The 16,879-nt window shown below is 31.2% G+C and overlaps 1 protein-coding gene across 2 annotated transcripts in view; it reads left to right on the top strand.

Annotated features, from left to right (window-relative positions):
* Positions 1 to 9,924: 9,924 nt before the first annotated feature.
* LOC125064950 (Ca(2+)/calmodulin-responsive adenylate cyclase) overlaps positions 9,925 to 16,879 on the top strand; it is an 89,372-nt gene continuing 82,417 nt past the window's right edge. Inside the window, exon 1 of one of the 2 annotated variants that reach the window (XM_047672277.1) lies at positions 9,925 to 10,242. The gene's annotated coding sequence lies outside the window, so the exon portion shown is untranslated. The remainder of the gene's footprint in view (positions 10,243 to 16,879) is intronic. The other variant, XM_047672278.1, reaches the window with a different exon arrangement.

Here is a 16,879-nt window from a genome sequence, read left to right as displayed (position 1 = left end):
ACTTAATGTTTTTACAGTAACAAATTTTACATTTTCAATTGATTTATGTACATAACATTGTTTGCACGTATGTGTTATAAGCGCGGGCTCAGCTCCGGTTGTTCGGTGGAGGGTATAATTTACAGGGATAGAAGGCTTTGATGTTCAACGGCCTTGTGGCACCCGGCGGACCGTGAGCTGTCGTTACCGCCACCGCCTGCACCCCACGAACTTGACCTTTATTTGCCATTATGATATAGCTTCAACTAATTTTGCGTACATTAAGTTTGGATTTGTACAACCTTTGGCGAAGAAATGATTTATCGATCTCAATATTGTCACAGTTAATTGTGAAGTTGCACTAAAACATTTTATCAAAGGGTTCTTTAATATTAGAACTGACTTTTATGATGGTATGTTACCATCAAAATTAAATTTTTTTTTAGTTCTGTGATTATGCTTCCTCGGAATACGTAAGGTACGTACATTCAATATAATAAGTGTACGTACAATAAGACTAGAGAGATATATATATATATATATATATATAATATGAAGAGTCTGGGCTCGTACATAATATTTAACAAAAATTTAATATCCTGTAAATTCATATAACGAAACAATAATTGTAATAGCATTTTATTAGGATTATAATTGCACACCAGGGTGTTAATTTTTTTCACAGAATGGCAAATTATTGGTAAGTGTCCATCACGACATTGGCACTATTCGTTGAAAAATATTAACTAGCCCCGCCATCAACTTTCTGTGCTATGGAGAATAGTAAGGGGAAATTATAGTATAAATTTACTATTTGTGAACGATACATGATAAGTATTTATTTATTTATTTATATATATATGTATGTATATCAGTATAAAAAAAAAATACAAAAACCTAACCTAGTGGAATCACTGACCTACTTTCGTCGATTCCTGTCGAAGTGTTTGTAATTTGTTGACAATCAATAAATATGTAGCGTAGGTACATGTAACGTTATCTATTACAAATAAAACTTTTAGGTTGTATTTTTAAACGATTAGAATAATTAATTAACAGAAATGAGGGAGCTAATAATAAAAATAAATTCTAAAACGTATTATTAAACATATATTATATCTTAAGTCGACTAACGTTATTGATTACGCTCGACATTAGAAAAAACCACGAAAGGACCTACGTGCGTACGCTTGTAACGGATTTACTGAAAATAATTCAAGTTTTCTGTTTGCGAAAAGTCTTTATATTCATTTAATCAGTAAGAGAAAACGCTTAAGCACTTACCTTGCAAATAAATTTTCATTATAAATAATTTACCTCTTGCTACGTGTATTCAACTAAGAAACCTACGTAATGCGCCCGAAGTTCTATCCAAGAAAATTTACTTGCTTTTAAAAGTTATAAATATCTTATAATATATCGACAGAGTAGAAATAAAATGTAAATAAATATATTACGATTTAAATTCGTGATGAATATCCTTTGTCATTTGGACTCGTCAATCTGTTCGTATTCAAGCTTCAAGTATGTTTTCCTGTACTGTATTGATCCTGGGAATGTCATCGTTTATTCCGTCCGTGTTTGTTCCATTTGCGCAGTGCTGTCAGCCAGGGTAAACTAATTTCAAATATGTATGTAGTAACGTCGATAAGTCGATGTAAGCTAATTACAAAAAAAAAACGACTGCAGTTAAATAAAAAACAATATAAAATTATCCTTTAAAACTCTTTATCATTAGCATTATCTAAACAATAATAATATGGCGAGGAATAAAAGGAAACAAAATCTTATTTTTTTAATAAAGAAATAAGCCGACATTAGCCGTGGGCGGTTTACGATTCAACCGACCAAATATATATAATATTTTATCATAGTAATCTATGCCTATATGTTTAAGATTCTAGTTTGGAAAAGTCAAATAGCAAATAAAATCAATACTAATTGTGAAATTATTTACCCTTTATCATAATAACGAATCTAACCTCGTCTGTTTCTCGCTTTCGGCATGCGATGATTTGACCTCGAAAATTGATAGATCGCGTGTTTTCTACCGTGAGCTACCCGTTGCCTTGCGACCTTATGCAAAATCAATGTTATCAGCTGTTACTGTACAATTTTCTAAATCGCATATTATATGCAACTATGCACATTAACCTTTTTTTTTTTGTTGACACAGGGAAAATCATTCACATTGCTGCTTTAGTAAAATTGCATGTAGTTTTGATTTTTTTTAAGACAGTAAATTTGAGCGATTTTTCAAAAAACTGTTATTTCTAACTGCTTTTTATAAATAGAGAGAATGCTTACATGCCATTTATTCGGATTTTTACGGAAAGGCTTTTAGCCTACAGTCAAAACAGGAGTATAATAAATAGCTTCTAAAAAGTTGACAAATTTATTATTATTATACAGGTATATAATGGTATAGGTATATAGGTAGGTGGACGGGCAAATAGGCCACCTAATGGTAAGTGGCCATCACTGTCCATAGACATTGGTGCCGTAAGATGTCTTTTGTGCCTGTTGTTACACTGGCTCACTCACCCAACAAAGCGGAACACATAAATACTTAGTATTGCTCCTTGGCGGTAGGATATATGATGAGTGGGTAGTACTTACCTAGACGAACTTGTAGAAAACCCTATGCACCAATCGTATAGTACGTCATATATCATACTTAATCATCCTATCGTACATAAATAGAATATAGCTTATATTTATTAAATATACCATATATGTATTAAAAAAATATATCCTAAAGAAAACACTTAAATTGAATATGGTAGGTATTAATAAAAATATAATTGGTATCTAAAAAATATGAACGTTCATACGATTGAGATGAAACTTTGGTAAGTTGTTCTGGGCACGCCTACGAAGGCGACCCAAAAATAGAAAAAATATTTTCTTTATAAATAATATGTCCTTCAATATAAAAGTTTTATGTAGACCCCGATTCTAACACTTTTTATGGCTGTTGTAGTTCGAAGGGTGAGCGAACTAGTATGAAAATATGCTCAAGGGTATCATCTGAGATCCCATACTTGGTGTACCTTGATTATGAGAGGCATGTTTAAAATTAAAGTGTTTATGTTTATGAGCAATTCTAACCAATCATTTGTTGCCAAAAAATAAACTGTTTCTGATCATCATATCTTCAAATATGTAATAATCAATATAAAAATCTCGGCATTACACAATTTCTGGATCTGGCTACGATTCCCAGAGGAAAATAAAAGTTTCTAGGTATCCATGTTTCATGCTGACGAAGTTGCAAGCACAACTCGTTAGGCAATAACTTAAATACTGCAATGGAATTAGTCTTTAATCTCGTTATGTTCTTACAAAATTAAAATTCGAATCCGACATAATTATTACTTGTTTTTTAACAGAACAGAACGTAAGTTTTTGCCAATTGAGACATGGGCAAGTAGGTACTTAGTACATACAATAAAAAAAATGTTTTTACAACACCCATTGATATGGAAAGAGGACACTCGTCTCGCCCCGTAAAATACATTTCTATTGTTTATGCTCAACAACACGAATATCTGACAGTGATTCCGTATTTATCATTTGATACACAAATATATTAAATTATAAATTATTTTATTTTGTTTTTGTTATAAGATTAGGTGTATTCGGTAATCTTCTATTACCGAATAAACTACCTTAGAAACTAAATTAGAACTAAATTACTTTAGCATACGTAAAGTACCGAGATCTTCTGTCGACGTTACTAGAACGCTGCTTGGTCGAACATACTCCACCTAATACATGTTTCATTGTCTTTTCTAAGGTTTGGATTACACTTAATGGATTCGCGATACGCTTTAGCTGTTTGTAAAAATTATCCATAGTTTACATGTTGCTTGGTCTGCTGCATTGTTCACCCCTTAGGGGAAAGGTGAGACATTCTATGAATGCAATTATGCTATCTTCAAACAGTCAACTGATGTACCTAGGTTCCATGTAAGAATTTCAATGGAATAGATCTTGAGTCTAATTTTATGAATATCGGAAATGGAAGTTTTTAACTGTATAACCATTGTACAAATTAGTTGTATCGCAAATTGTCACGTGAAACTAGTTTATATCAATTTCAAGACCATTGAATAATAAAACAGAACAAAGGAATAATTTTCCTATTACGGTAGTGAATTTAAAACACTCCATATGCATTTCTATTAAGGATAACAAAGAGTGGGACAGCATCAAAAGGTCAGTGGAATATTAATGTATTTTACCATGACTGTGTTGGTGTTGCTCTTGAGGTACATTTTCACAATTAGATACATTTTTAAACCATATTTTTTTTTTATTATTTGGAAAGAATGTAAAAAAGTATTAAAGAGAAATTGTGACAAATTATGATCTAGAATGATTTTATTGTCTTAAAAATATTAGCACGTCATTTAAGAATTATATTTATTGAGGGTTTATCATATTTAGAACGTAACGAAAGGACGAGCAAATAGAGTTTCATTTAAATAAAATAGGTAAGCTCTAAGTAATATTGGGAATGTGCAGTGAAGAGCGAGGATGTGTAATGTTACGGGCTCACCGCTTACGACCTCGCAACGGATAAGTGGAAGCGTATAGCCTATATTTGCAATTCCGATATCACGGCTTCCTGGAAAACTAGCGACCTGGAATTAATAATATTCTTCCATATTACAACGTTCGAACGCGATATTTTGAAAATAGATTCGAATAATTTAAGCCGAATTACCTTATTCGATACCATGTTGTATGAAAAAAATATTTGCAGGATTAGATATATACACACTAACAGCTTGAGATAAAAATGTTAGCTATATCTTACTTTGTAACTTAATTTATCACACTTTCTACAAATTATAACCTTTAATATATATATTAGCATTCGTGTTTGAACCGAGTCAATGTCAGAATATTATCTGTGATGCTGTAGGCATCTGTCGGTGACCAGGGACCCTGTCATCGTAATATGTGATTCGAATAAATTATTCAAGGCGACTTCCAAGACAAGAGGCCTTCGTTTTACCTTATCGATCATTCGTTCCTGTTAATTTTGAAAGAAATATTATAAGCTATTTATGGTACTTAATATTATTTAGTAAATAAAATAAATAATTTTATTGCAAGAATTTATTTTGCGTTATAAATATACTTAATTGCATAAGTAATAAGACCCATCTAAGTATATTTACAAAAAGGTAGAGTGTTAAATACTTATTTTTTTATCTTACACAATTGAACTTTAAAAATAAAATAATGTTTATGTTTTAATCGTTTAATAATCACTACTTATACATGTTTACGTTATACGTATTGTATTATATAATAAATGGGTCGTTAGCTTAGTTCGTCTACAATTGTTTTACCAGTAATGATGGTAATCAGCATGCAGGACCGGTACTGCTGCGGACGGATATAGCGGGCGCATGATTCGATAGCATCGCGTCATTCGAGGTTACTGATTTTCTGTGTTTATGATTCTTCGTGTATATTTAATAAATACATGTTATCTACAAACAATATCCAGAGATGTGTAACGTCACGTACTACACAGATAACATTAAAATTAACTGACACTACGTGTTTAATCGCCAGTGAATCGGTTGATGTTATATTCCAGAAAATATTTTTTAAACAACAATATATCATAATATGATATATTGTATCATATGTAACTAGCCTAACGTTACTTTTTTCGGTATAAAAGCTTCGATAGACTATATGAATAATTAAAAGGATTTTGCTGTAGCGAAAATTGATTTAGCGAACTGTATGCTCTGCGCCAAACCAATAAATTGCATTTGGGAATATGTTTTATTTAAAAATCGTTTAAAAAATTGTCGATGCGATATTCGATCGATGCTATATTAGGCTATTCATTCTTAACATTTCTTAGGAAATTTAATGGAATAAAATACCATACATTCACTTAGCTATGTTGAAAACACTGTGAATTTATTTTTATAACGTACGAGTATACTGGTATTTATGAAAAGGTTACGTAAAAATAATTGTTGTAAAGACCACGATTACTAATATAGCGTTATTGAAAAGTCATGGTGATCACTCTTGATGACCTTATACAAGAATATTAAAGTGGGCCTACAATGTGCTATAAGAGCCTAGATAGACAGACGTCAAAAAAGGAAAATATTCAAAATCTGGATGTGTATATATATATTTGCAAATAAAGTTATGCTTGGGCATTAATTAACTCCGTCATATATAGACTTAGCAATTTTTAATTATTAATTTGCAAAATTATTTTTTGTTTAAAAAGGTTTATTTTAACTGAAATGGTTCTATTTAAATTTCGTAAAGATGAAGACCCTTCAATAAATGTTACTGCTACTCAACCGCTGTTGCTGCTATATACTGTTAAAGTCGATTTCGTGTTAAAAATCTTTTATTATAAAAATTTAATTCGTATTTTTCGGTAAAGAAAAACATCTGGAGAAATCCTGCATTGGTCCTGTATAATGAAATTCTGTATTTTTTTTAACTTTATGGTTTTTTTATATTATCTATTTCTTCCAGCCAGTCAATTTATTAGCATAGATTAAAATTAATTTTAATTACGCTACTCATGTGACATTTACATTAACAAAATGTGACTATCACAGACTGCACAGCAGGTGTGACACATCGAGATTGATGGTTGTAGAAATAATTTATATTGAAGAAAAAAGTTTAATCTCTTCTCTGAAATAAATTATAAGACATAAGTAGTTTTGTTATTGAAATAAATAGCAACGAAGTGTACAGTATACGCGCCACGAAATCACAGCGAGTAGAAAGCGGCGGCGGATATAAGACATGACGGCTTATAAGAGTACCATGCCGTTTGCCGTCACGGCATACGGGTCAATCTTACCGAAAGCGCATCTATAGTCTCACAATACAAAATCTTACTATGAATCTCCATTAAACTATTTCTAAATTATACGTACGGTGTAAATATTTCTGAGTTATTATATTATGATAAAGTTCCTACGACTAAGCTCACACAAAAACTGGGTAATTTATATATCGAATAACGTCTGGTATATATATATATATATATATATTCTTGTATAAAACGAAATAATTATAGCCTATATGTACCTGTGTTATAACGTTCTGCTGTATCAGCAAATAAAGTTGCTCATTGCATATTAGTACAACGTAATTTCGTATCGTTTCGTATTGTTAGTAGTTTTTGTTACTGTGGAATTTAAATAGGTTTTAATGAGTATTGCAAAACTCTTCATTAATATTATAAATGGGAACATGAAGTTATTTGTTTGTAACGTTTCCACGTCATAACTAATTAACTGATCATAAATACATTTCGGAAATGCGTTTTCTAGAGTACCGGAAAAAACATAAAATACAGAAAACCAACAACACACACAAACACAAACACACCTTTGATTTAAACTAATATACATACAATAAAACCTTTGATTTTTAAATCGTTTGTTATTTTAAGCAAAAACCACTACAAAAGTGACGGATAGATCTTGTTTTGTATGTCATTAATGCTAAACGACATTTTCTCTAAATCTACCTATGAATAGGTGTAATCAGTTTTCAATAAAAAAATCTTTCTACAAGCAAAACGTTAATTTTAAAATTGGGTAAACTATTTATTCATGAGACATTTCCCTCAAGTGATTTATTCTATATATGTATATGGATAGCCCGTATAAATACTTTGCTTTTAAGGTCTAGTCGATTAACCCTCAGTAGAGACCTACTCAGCAAGAACTATATAATTGACTATATTTTTTTTTTAAACATATAAGCAATATATTAACATAAACCTACATAAGATCGGTTGTTTGTTGGAAGTTGGAAGTTTTTATCATTTCACAATTGATATTTGACGTTAGTTTGTTCATAATAGTACCTATGACAACTGGTCTTTGTCAATGCTCAATTGTTTGTTTCTACGCTTGACTAACGAATTGTTGTCTGAATCTTGGAGAGTCTAATTTGGATAGTCGCTCGGGGTAACTAATGCCTCGTTTACACAGTGCGAGCTAGCGAGTCGACCTATGCAGCAGTACAACTCTCATTGTATGGACGATTCTTGCAATTGTAATATGAGTTACTTGCGACTAGCTCGCATTTGAGTAACTTCAATATTTTTTGTTTTCAATCGCTTGCTTGCCGTACCCAACAATTGTATGGCAGTACCTCGCAAATCACTTGCATGGTTCGGACGTGTTCGGCATTAGGCCGACAGTTAGTCGTGAAGGGATCCTGTAGATTGACATGTGTATTTTTAGGTAGAATTCTCAACACTATTCTCATCATGTGAACAGCTGAGGCAACCCGAGCTACTAAAACACAAGTATACAATACGAGTAGCTGTCGACTGTCTAGTCAGCATTTCGCTCTGTGTAAACCAGGCATTACTCATTTTAGCGAGATCACATTTTCGTTCTGAAGAGAGTTTCGAGAATCGGGAGTTATAGATGGAGCACAGCATGGTAGGGGCCTCGGAAGCGTTATATTGATACGAACCTGTAGTAGCCTGATCGCTTTGGCGATTTTCCTAAAATCATACTTTTATTCTTATTTTTACCTACCAAGTTTAGATCCTCTTAAAATGGATTAAAATTGCCAAAAAGCGATATTTGATTATATTTTAAGGTTTAGCATAAAATGTTACTTGAACAAATGACAAACCGATCTTTCCGCGTAAGGACTACGTTTCAAACTTTTTCTTTATCTTTTTCTATCAACCAACATTTGATTTTGGCATCAACGAATAGGCATCACATTACATATTTATTATCATATTGTTTTTAATATGTTGTATTTTTGTATGACCAAAACCTTTTGTTCATATTATTTAGTGAGCCAGAAAAAAGCCAGGAAAGTTCTGGAAAACGTTAAATAATTCAATAACGACGAAATTCGGATAAACGGTTTTTTAATATAATTAGTTATAATATGGTTATAAATTATATTCTTTGTTCAATATAGAGGGCATCGTCCGTGCACTACTGACGTCGGTGGCGGCTATTTGCGTCGTATTTGACTGGTAACTGTCAAACTAAAGATTAGCGAGCAGAACATGGGTTCCCGTTTGATTTACATTATTACTGGATGCAAATTGTTAAACACTTGAATTTTCGCATCAATTGTATGCATTCATTGACCCTGAATCCATCAAATTTTAAGCAATACATATCTTTCGCGTTTTCAATTTTGTAGGTGGGATTTATAATTATATAAACTAATATACTTAGATACATATTTTCTTTATCCCTAATAGTCATACATAAAAGCTTTATAAAAGTGTATAAAATATTTGCCTTAGCATTATGGGAAGAGAAACTGCGGGTAATGCGGGTAATGCCAACTAACTATGAATGACATTATATAATTATCTAAATATCTATCATTCTGTCTTTTAATTATAATATGTATTTTCTTCCCTTATTGTTTTTTTTTTACTATCGACGCTCACAAGTAAATTAACATAGAATTACATTTTTTTGTAATAAATATGTAGGTACCTATATTTAAATCACAATTTAAGTTAAAACATATTTTAGTTCCTCGATAATAAATAGGATTTAAATAACAACCAATTAATAATAAATTAAGACTTCTATAGGGAGCTTACTCATTATCTAATCGGAATTTTTATCTAGCATTTCATTAAAATGTGATCGAGTACCTTATCACTTAGAGCTTATTACAATATAAACGTAAAATTAACAAGGTAATATTTCAACAATTAATTTTTATCTAGACAGGATATAGAAGGTAGGTTTATTCGGATCTACGCTGAGTGTATGTACTCACACTCGTTCATTCATTTTCAATGTCCAGTATTATGCTACTACAACGAATAGGCGCCTGCAGTGTATGTGCCCGCCCTCTTCGCGTCGCAACTCTCCCCGGACCGCGTATATTCTGCCACTAGTGGTACCCGAGGTAACCCGACCGACGCAAACGGCGCGCGCCCGCCAGTCATCGAGCGGCGGTCTTCTAAGATGCTACTATGAAACTCTGAGAGAGATTTTTGAATTCATGTGACATGCGCTCTTATATTTATCATAAATTTTGAATAAAAACAAGCGATCTTTTTGGATTTCAGTGAATAAATTAAGTGAAAGTGTTGTGCGTTTGTTATTCATCTTATTCTTGCAAGTTATTTATTCCGATTTCGATTTACGCTTGTGCTGTGTTTATGTTGGGAGCGCGGCGCCCGTTCCGTCCGGCGTGTTGGAGGGACGTCGCCCTCGAGGACTTCTTATAGAGGTAAGACGGTAGGATATGATCATTTTAAGTTTTTGTCTTTACAAGTAAACGATTTAATAAGATCAACATTAGTATATACTAGAAAATACTTAGTAAAGTCGGTTTCTTTCCTAAACAAAGATTTTCAAATAAATCCGGTTACGAAACAGCTCAACTTTTTAATTTATGTTTTTACCTACTACATCCAATCGTAACTGCTTAAAAAGAGGTAAAGTTAGGATTAAAGTATCTTTGTTTTATCGTTCCTATCTTTAAAATAACCTAATGTTGTTATTCATTGAAATTTAAAGTAACTTTGAAAAACAATTATATTCTGTTTTATTTAAATGATATCAAATATTTTGTGAACTATATGATATTAGTAAATATTCAAGAAAACATAACCTAACAACAATTTTAAAGCAATATGCAACAGTCAAGCAAGCAATACGCAGTCAGGCAATAAAAATACTTTGTATTACTTCCAATACGGGATATACCTACATGAAATGAATGCATATAAAAACACTAATTTGTTTACCTACCTAGTTTCAAATTAAATATTTTGCTAAATTTTCTACTAATTCGAACTAACAACAATACATAAATAAACTTATTAGTATAGGCCATAGGCATGAATTTAAATAGGAATAAATTATATATTAAATGTCTTCGGGTAAAGTATCAATATTGGTTATATTCGATTAGTTGATAGGTCATGCTTCTTTGGCAAGACGTGTAGGTAATTTGATATTAGGCCAGACGGCAGACAATGGGTCTCGGAATCTACTAACTTTATTAAAAATGGTACGGGGCCAATATCATATGTGTGTTACGATGAATGTATGAATTGTTCTTATGGTATATAACTATAAGGTCGAGGGAAATGCACCAGTTATGATGTGTTCTGCTATCGCAATGCTAGCCTATTAATCTTACTGATATGACTCGCTGTAGAAACTCTGTATAGGTTACCGCTCACCGTTCATGATTGATATGTTTTTCTTAGTATATTGACTATATGCGTTTCCAATTTTATTAAGAGAGCCAGTATAATTTACAGATATAAAGGCACAGCTTAGATACCATAGCTGGTAGTACAATGTAAACAAATGCGTTTAATTTCTAAAATACTAAACGTTGACTAATTCTCTATGTACCATTAGATGCTCATAAAATTTTAAAAAAAGAAAAGACCTATTTCTGTTTTTGATACAAGTCAAAAACCTCAAAAAATTCATTCCTAAAAATGAATATTTGAATAGGAATTATTAAATAATACACATAACGTGTCATTGAACAGTAAAGTAGTGTAGGGCTTGAAAAGTTTTCAGTGTAATTTATCATTTGCAGTATCGATCGTTGACATAAAATTGACATAAAACGTCCGCTTATTTGTTAGTTGTTTATATTAATCAATACAAAATCAAATATACTGTATCCGAGTCGCATCTTACAAGCATTGTAAAATATGTCTTTTACAAGTCAATTACAAGTGAGTGTACTACCGTCACCGGCTTAAAATAGACACAAAGAAGAACTTCAACTAAGATATGTAGAAATTTATTCCTTAAAATTAAATACTTACGTAATTCCAACTACATGTAGTTCTAGCTTAGTAGAAAAAAGCCACATTTTCTCAATTGGATATAATTTTGAAAAAATCAAACTTAAGTCACCGTAATTAAAAGATACAGCCGTATATGCCCCGTTTGCCTCATGTTTCGACATTCGCAAGAAAATCAAAACTTAAAGGATACTTCCCGTTGACTTATTATCTTGAAGCAAGAATAAATTACACGTAACAACTTAATGTATGCCTGGGTAGGTACCATTCATTCATCACGCATTCTTCAACATTATTAAGTTCTCGTTTGAAGAATGAGAGCCAGCGAAACTGCCGGCACAAGGGACATACCATCTTAGTTCCTAAAGTTGGTGGCGCATTGGTGTTGTAAGGAATGGTTAACATTTGTAACGACCAAATCTATAGGCGATGTTGAACTCTTACCATCAGGTGGATCATTTACTCGTCCTTGAAAATATTTAAAAACAAGTTAAAAGTGAAAAAAAAAATATATATACATAAGTATGTATATAATGGTTTACTATACTAAGTTATCAGTAGAATTATAAGTAAGAACCGTAACGCACGATCGGTGAAGTCATTGGCCAATGGGATGATGTCAGTGATTTTGATCGCAACTTCACGAGTCTTATCTAACGGGCTGCGGAACAAAACATAATCACTATATATTTGAAACGGGTTATTAAGAAATATAGTAAAAAACGTCATAAATATTATTTAGTAGGTATTTAAATTCTCGATATTTAAAAAATAAATATTTTTACTAAGAATCGAATACGTCTAGTCGATAATTTATTTGATTCTATATAAAAATATCACGTGGTAATTAAGTGCATCCAAAATGTTCATCATATTTATTGAAATACGTTAGTTATAAATGTTTTCTTCTGTTTAATCATTTATTTGTAGTTCGAAAAAAAAATTACATTGTTAAGTTAGTCGCGTTTTTGTAAAACCAAAACACCAAACAAAACGTAAAACCATTAATGTGTAATCTTGCTGTACTAGCGATTGTTGTCCTCAGAATGATCGCAGAATAAACTTGCTTGACAGATAAGAAATCATAATAAATTTACTTATTTGAGGAAAACATTTATTTCTATCATGCCAAAGACCGTTAATACTTTAAATACATTTTTAACACGATTATTTGAAAAATACAGAATTAAGGACGGAAAGAATTAAGGTTAGTGATAACAGATTAAAGAAAAACAACAAATGTTACTAACACATATATATATATTATTTCTAAGATAACTCATAATTCTAACTACTCATAGTCGAATAATAAAACTCTAACATTGACACACTTTACTGTCTGTCTGACATAAATCGTACATCCCAAACAAACGGGTCAAGAATCAAACAATATTGTACATGAGTTCTTTATGTATGAACGTAGGTGAGCACATACGAAATATTTTTCAACATATTTCTCATAAGGGTTAAAAAACGAACAAGTGAATGTTTGGTTGGAAATTCGTTATTTCGTAATATAAAAACGAGGATGGAAAGTATTTTTATTCTATTTATAAACGTGGAACTAGCCGTAAAAGTTCCATACTATAATAAGTTAATAATAAAAATAATCATATCACGGCGACAAATATCCTAATGGTATTCAAAAAACCTAAGGGCAGCTCAAAAAAAAAACTAACATTGGAGGAAAATTGGGTGACTTCTAAGATGTTTCCAACGACAAATCCCATCAGGCATTCGGTTGGTATATTTACATGCATTTGGATTGATGAGATATGATAGATATTAGATAATTGAGATAACGACGTATACAAAGGAAATCAGAGATATCGTCGTTTTTAGGATTATGTCTAGTCTTCACGAAGACAATATAAATAATAGTCTTTGAGAGAACAAACAAACAAATAAAACTTCCCCTTTATAACATTGTCTAATTAATGAAATTAAAATAAAACTATTCCAGTTTTAATTAATCGAATGAAATCGTGTACAGAGCTCGTTAGGATAGGTTATAATTACAATTTTAAAATAGTTAATTATAATTATTTTCTTAATACTCAAGGTAATCATTTATATTGAGGAACATTTGGTCTGGAGTTTTATGTTGCACATTACGTAAAACGACCAAACTTCATGTTGAACGACAAAATCAATTGAAACAAACCGTTCTTAGTAAAAAATCTAAAGAAAAAAATCTTCGTTATATAAACAAATATATAGTATGATATAATTCCTTGAGTTCGATAGTTAGATACATTTAAAATAAATACGTCATCTATTATATTAAATGACGAATAACCTCAGCTGCTCACGGCTGGCCATAAACCTCTTCTCTTTGGAAGAAGTTTGAAACTTTATTTTCCACGTTAGTTGCTGTGCAGGTTGATCGATACACGTGATAAAACATAATTCGTTATATGCAGGTTTCACCGCGATGTTTTACTTACAGTTGCGCTAGCTATGCACGTGATGAATCTGTGCTCCTCCAAAATTTTGCTAATGTATCCAATGTCATATCGATTCTTGCCTTATTATATATTTCAATGAATATAATGAAGCAATTTGTTCAAAATGGCCAGGGATTTTTTTTTTATGTATAGCATTAATTGCTTTAATTTAGGACGATAAAATAATAGCTCTTCAAAACGGTCTTGTTTTGTTGAAATTCCAAAGAGGATTACGTCAGACGCGAGTCGTCGCGACATGCAACCAATGCGACTACAGCCGCTGAAAAATACATTTAATTTTATAGCATTTATCTGGAATATTTCTTCGTGTTTACAGTGTTAAGTAAATTACTATAAATGCGAAAGTTTTTGTGTTTGGATATGATACACGATGCTTGAAAATATGTTATAGATTTTGACTTGGAGTAGAAGTCATTTTTATTTACATAACACGACCTAAGTTTCAGTTCATTCGTTTAATAAAATTTGTGTTAAAATGGCTTTTATTTAAGTATGCTCTTACTATTAGTTTTGAATTTAAAAATATATTCAAGATAAAATATAGTTTTACCACCGGTTCGGAATGCAGATTTTACTAACAAGAATCGCCATGAAATTCTATAATTGCTCTCTGCTATCAAATTAATTACATTGTATTACTATGTATTAAGGTAACAGTGGAAGTATATTATTAATTATAAACATTCATATATACATATGTTGAGTAAGCTATTTTAAGCATCAATGTCCTTAACGCTTATAACTAGTTTCCTGTTCCGCCAATAACTCGCACACGGGAAGACTTTGAATAACATGAACACAGGCTTCATACATTTTGATCAGTTCAATACAAGTAAAAATTTAATGAATATATTTTAACTGTAAAACTGTTAAAGAATTTCTAAACGATATGCAGCTACCACAAATAGTTGCGTCAGACTTGTGCTGGCTTGGCACTGTATAAGGAAAGCTTTGCGTCGGATTACAAAGATCGATTAAAGCATTTTTTACTTAAAGGACAAATTTTAATATTTCGAAGTGTCAATTTGAGAGGTCGACCTCACAAGACCTCGACAAGTTCCTTATATACATATAACACGATGTCACAGAATAAGAAAAATCAATACATAAAGAAATATATACATGCAGTCAGGTTTATAAACATCATTAAGGTAAAGGCGTCATTGTTTGAATAGCACTTATTGGTAAAGGTTTATCGTAAAGCAAATTGTACCATCTTGAATATCGTTCACAATCTCACGCTGACCTCTATAACTTGGTTACCTTGAAAAACATTATGAACAATACATTTTTTTGTTTCACTCGGTAAATCTTATGGTTTCCCTTCATTTGTCTCCCCGGTTACGTTAACCTTAGGGTTTACTTTTGTTACTAATTATTGAAATTATCTAATTACTGCTTTCTATTGAAAAATAATTTTGATTAGGATTTTACAAGTGTAATACTTGATAAGTTAGATTGGATTGTGCAGTTCTTTAATTAAATATAATTTCTTTTATGAAACTATTTAGCGGGAGTCTGGTTAGGTCATGAAAGGTTTCACAAAAATATTAAAAATATTAATTTAAATTTGTACTTAGTGCAAACGAAAGCGGCATAAATACGTTACTATTCAAATAAATTTGTATTATTTGATCTTCCTCGAGGAAAGCAGCATGTTTGAGAAAATCCTCAAATTAGCTCAAATTGAGTTTATTATAGATGTTAGAAATATTTAAATATATAATAAATAAAAGAATTTGGTTATCAGTTGTATCCTAGAAGCATACAATTTCTATAAATGTATTTAAATTATATTGATAACACTCCAATCACAAAAGGCTGGATGGGAACTCCTTGATAATACACGGAACTCTAAAAAGGATAAATTACGAAATTCATGCGAAAGGAGACCAAAGTCGAGTACAAGATAACAAGCTTTCATTTTTTTTATACTCGTTATCCGTCGCAATTAAGCTCGGGTAGCTTAAGAGAATATAATAATTAATTTTGTTTCTTTTTAATTAATAGACGACTTAACTATCTAATTAGTAGAATATTTTATATTATTTTAAATTTCTTGATGTACATTAATTTATACACTTTGTAAAATACAAAAAGCCATTTCGTAAGCGCTTGACTTTTGCTTTCTTATATGCATAGAAATAATTATAGATTCTTTTTATAGTCTATTTCAACCACTAGAGGACAAAAGCCAAAATAAAAAAAAATTACATCGCGATATTAATGGTCGAGAGCTGGAATAATCTATGATATTCATTATGGAGTTCTGAACGTCGACTATGGTCTTATCGAAACGAAAAAATTAAGATTAATTTATGTATTTACCAAGGAATACTGTTGTACTTATATATATTAAGACACATTAATCAAGAACCGTTAGTGGTGTGTAACATAGCTAAGCTATTAGCGAATCGCATGAAATAAGCAAATCTAAGGTTTGTTTTTGTTTATTTCTTCATCTATTGGAATACGCTATAGATAATATTATAAATTTCGTTTAATTCTCAGTTCTTTGGAAATTCGTCAAAATAAAATTTTCATTTCAAGGGTTTCCTAACCAAACTTAGAAACCTTATAAAGTCGTCAAATTGTCTATATTACTAAAACTTATATAAGTACC

The sequence above is a fragment of the Vanessa atalanta genome, chromosome 6 (assembly GCF_905147765.1).
Source record: "Vanessa atalanta chromosome 6, ilVanAtal1.2, whole genome shotgun sequence".
In the NCBI taxonomy this organism is placed as follows: Eukaryota; Metazoa; Arthropoda; class Insecta; order Lepidoptera; family Nymphalidae; genus Vanessa; species Vanessa atalanta.
Note: the sequence above shows the minus strand (reverse complement) of the source record. Positions and strands in the feature narration are given on the sequence as shown.